At 42.0% G+C, this 4617-nt stretch overlaps 1 long non-coding RNA gene across 1 annotated transcript; it reads left to right on the plus strand.

Annotated features, from left to right (window-relative positions):
- The first annotated feature begins 213 nt into the window (after positions 1–213).
- Positions 214–1693, plus strand: LOC107078748 (uncharacterized). The gene is made up of 3 exons (XR_001479714.2): positions 214–369; positions 446–552; positions 1170–1693. It is a non-coding gene; the product is annotated as an uncharacterized lncRNA (long non-coding RNA).
- Positions 1694–4617: the final 2924 nt, after the last annotated feature.

Consider the following 4617-nt stretch of genomic DNA (forward strand, 5'->3'; position numbering starts at 1 on the left):
TTATGCGAGTACGTATTGCAAACAGTCATGCAAACTGCAACTAAAATCATTTCAGTGAACATGGGAATCTGTTGTTGTTTGACGCGGGAGAGTGGCTTTCTGCTTTTCCTTTAGCATCTTATTCACCGCAACAAGATAAAGGCATGTAGTGCATCTATAATAATTGAGAAAATTGACCCTGCGTTGCACTGTCTTACCGTCCCGTGTGTGTAGCTGCCTCTGGCTTCCTACGACCAATAGTGTAGCGCACTCGCCCGGCGCTGCGGCCGAAGAGCGCCCGGCTGGGGTACGGGTGCCGGGCAGGACAGGAGTGGAGGTGGTCAGGTCGGGGTTTAGGAAGGCCGCTGACCAGTCCCACAGTCTAAACGGGTACTGAAAACTCATGCTGAATATAATTTGAAATGGTCTAACGGTATTCACAGAATTGTGCTCTTTCACTCTCCAGGGTCAGATTCGCTTCAAAGAAGAATCGCTGATCTCTGGTCGTTCGCAGCGAAAAAGACCCCACAGTTACTACGTCAGGACGATTTATCGCAGTAGGACACGACACAGGTTCTTTTTTTTATAAGCCCTCGTCTTCTTAATTCGTTAAAATCGTATCTCGTTACACTTTAACATCAATGCTAAGCTAACATACAAAAATGCATGATTAAGCGAGTAGTTAAGGTCAGTAGTTCAGGTGGGCAACTGCGTCAGCATGTGTAGTCTGCAAAGGAACAAGTAATAGGTTTATTCCATGCTGAAAAGAGAAGAAAGAAAACACAACGTTTCGGCTGTGAAGCCTTCTTCAGGTGTGGGTTAAGGTCACTATGCCCATGCCATAAGGACTGTATAGTTCCAAAGCTGCAATAAAGGGGATTATTTTCTATGGATAGAAAGATATACTGAAACACATTTCTATAGATCTAAGTTGGTTATGATGCTAAATTATTGTTGTTGTTGATGATGATGTTAAACTGTAATCTTAAAATATGTAACACGTACCATATTCGTACCAGGACTCTCATATTGATGTTAGAATCCTCCATGAGCCATTTTATAGGAAGGGCTTGAGAAAAAAAAAGGAAACGCAAACAGAATTAACCTGATAAGACCAGATAAGAACTCTGAAGAATGAACACATGCAAGATTGACCGTATTTGTCTTTTGTTCATTGATATGTCCTTCAGGAGAGCTTGTTGCTGGAAGAGCTCGGTTACAAGAGTGTTCAAGGACGTCGACCACCTGACATTTAATCATAAAGCCCTTGAGGTGACAAGTCCCTTGTCGAAGAAAACGTACACCGATTGATATTTTACATCAAACACAGATTCTATTGCCAGCTGAGATGTCATTTTTCTGAACATTCAAAGCTTTTGTATCTGAATCACAACAGCCAGGCTGCTGTCTTGGGGACCTTTCAGATCTCTGAGTGAAAATGGCCAACTCCAGTGGGGTGCGTGCAGTCCCAGCCGAAACCCCAGGCTACCCTGAAATGGGAAAAGAGGCCATAGACTACGCTCCAGCAACACGCGTCAAAACTGGGAAAGAGTGCTACAACTTTACCGCCCGGAAAACCCAGGCCAGGTATCCCCCACCCTGGCCCGGCCCCCAAACAGCAGGTGTTGTCCAGTCCATCTTCATTGCCCAATTGAAGTCTTAATTGAACTAATAAGATGCTTGATTGGAATCTTTGCAAGATATTTTCTCCCCAAGAGTTTGGGGTTCTATTCATGAAATGCAAGAGTTTAAATGCAGCCTCTAACGCGTTTAAGAGCTAAAACAAACAGTCAAGGAGTCCAAATTAATCCTATTACTAAGGCAGTTAAGGGTTCACTTGTGTAACTGAGAACAGGGCTGGAGCAAAAGCCCGGAGGTACTGTATGTGGGCTTTTAGACAGGCGGGGGAATATGGTAGTCTACCCTGATACACCCATTCCATGCCATTCCAGCTCGTTGAGCCTTCCAGTAAACAAGCTGGATACTGATGTCTTGATAATGGTATAGAGTGGAAGTCCTGAGGCTCGCTATCCCTGAAGTATATAAAGCTATTATTTGCACAGGAAGAAACCCCAAGGAAGGATACAGGCTAGAGGGGGAAGCGGGAAAGTGTTTAAAAGTCGGTGTATCCTGAATCCTGGTGTATCCTGGATTTCCTTTGCGTCTCTTTCTGGCTGTATCATGCTACTGTTTATTTCTCCTGTTAAAGAAATGTTTCATGAAAGCGAGTGTGATCGCCTTTTCACAGTTTACAGTAGTCCAGGTTCTCAATGCTACAACATTTTGTCCGTCTCTTAATTCCAGGTCACTTCTTAATTGGGTTACCAATTGTTGTTTTTGTACTGCTTATCGTCTGAGAGCTAGCTAAATAGCATTTCATTATGCCATATACCTGTATATGAGTATAATGACAATAAACTCGAGCTTGATCTGGCCTGATGGTTACAGCTTACTCGAAACAGGGGCATGAAGATTGGAACTCAGACTGTCGGGAGATGACTTGATCAATAAGGGTTAGCACAGCTAACAAGAAGTTATTTTATCCTAATACGCAACTACGTTTATAAGTTTAGTTTCTGTGTGAAAAGCACTAAAATTATAAATCGGATTGAATCTGTTTTTTGTGTTTCTCGGCGCATGAGGATTGTTTTGTCTCTTTCCTCCTGTTTTCTCTGTGCTCAGCCACTTCTTTCTGACTCGCTTTTGGGATGGAAACCAGTTGCTCTCTGTTCGGGGAAACAGACTTCAGGCACATTTTCTAATTTGCTCAAAATCATGTGATGTTTTATGATTCCTTCAGACTGAATGAACTGCAAGGATGACCTTGTAAATGGTTAAACTTTTTCTTTTCAGATTACAGTATAAAAATAAGTGCTGTAAAAGTATTTGTAAAACAGTAAGCTCCCGCTGAAGTTCAATACTTAATTGCCATAACAACCAGGAACATGGAATTTGGTTTGGTGAGCTCATACAATTAAAGACTTACAATAAAAATATGATCCAATTATACAACATAAAAGGAACAAAAGAGCAAAGACGATGTTGCCCTGGTCAGCGTCATCTTGAAATCTCAAATTCTGTATTAGGATTGTGTAAGAGTTGTCACAGGAAGCTACCTGTTCAGTGTAATTAATTTAAGCAGAATAAAGCCGTCAACACTTGTGATGCTCATGGATTAAGTGTGATTTAATTGCTTTTAAGTTTTCTGCAGTACATGAAACACCCATCACCCAATCAAAAATCGAAATTTTATTTTAAAGGATATCAGACAACAGAACCCTAAAACAACGGATACTAGAGAAGATCCCCTCAGCATGGGGAGAACATGAACAGACCACGGCCTGCAGCCCTGAGACAGAAGCATATTAACCTACCAGAATGTCTTTACCCTGTGGGAGGAAACTGGAGCATCAATAATGTGTCACTCGGTATAGCAGCAAATTCACAAAGTTATTAACTGGGAAATTACACCTTTTGTAGCAGGTGCACTGACTGTTTATTGAATATTTAACAGGATTATTATGCCGTCGTTAACATCGTCAATAAGATTGATGAACAGGGAGTGTGCAGTGAATGTCACAGAGTAGTGGCACGTGTCCACTGCTGGAAACAATAAAAAATCGACAGTCTTTTCTCTCGGCTGTAGATGTTATCTTGTGGATTTTCTTTCCCATTCCTTTTACAGAGCATGGACACTCATAACAGTTAGAGTTAGGGGTTAGGGGCTGGCTTTGCTGACCTCCGAACCCTTGACTCCGCACGTTGGTCTCAGGACTCAGGACTTGATTGGCGGCTGTAGCCAAGGAGTCAGGCTGCCGTCAGTCTCTAGAAGTGGAGTTAATGAGGTGACTAGATGTGTCCGTTGTGCACAAAAATGAACAAATCATGCTGCAGTCTGTCAACACGAAACCTGTATTCATCACTGAAGACCACTTGTCTCCACTGAAGGCTAGTCCGTCAGAGGTGTTGCTCCAACAATAACGCAGAAATATCGTTCTCTTGAGAGGCGCAGGACATTGGCTCCTTTTTGTGTTTTTTTTTCTTGAATGTCACTAGGCTTTGACATTGAACACGCTAAATCATCCCCTCACCTGCGAACAGTCTGCTCTCACACTAACAAGGTGATTTTGTACTAAATGTGGTCATTTTTTTGACATCACTGTGAATGATTGATCATACAGGACTGTATTGGCCAGTCCTGAACGACCCTTTTATCAACATGTAGTAACATTTAAACGATATCCCAAATCTGTATACTTCATTTTCCTAAAGACATTAATTTATAAATAAGTGATCATTAGGGTTGAATTGAACTTTATAAAACTGTGGTTTGTTAGTGTGCTGTACAGCTACTGTAGCTAAAACGAGGAAACCCCAGCAAAACGATCTCTTGCGTTTTGCAGGTAAGCTCAGCAGGGGGCACCGCATTGGGCAGTAGTTTAAAAAATCATACGGGAATTTCAGACGTCAAAATAAAATAACCAACAAATAACAAAAAAAAAACCGTCCCTTTGTCACAACTTCTTCTTTCTCACTTTATTCATCTTTTGTTTCGAGTAACAAAAACAATCCGAGTTTCTGTTTCACAAACACCACAGGCCCCCCTCTCCCCCGCCTCCCTCCGAGAGCTCCTGCGTC

This window comes from Lepisosteus oculatus, chromosome 12 (genome assembly GCF_040954835.1).
Source record: "Lepisosteus oculatus isolate fLepOcu1 chromosome 12, fLepOcu1.hap2, whole genome shotgun sequence".
Classification (NCBI taxonomy): Eukaryota; Metazoa; Chordata; class Actinopteri; order Semionotiformes; family Lepisosteidae; genus Lepisosteus; species Lepisosteus oculatus.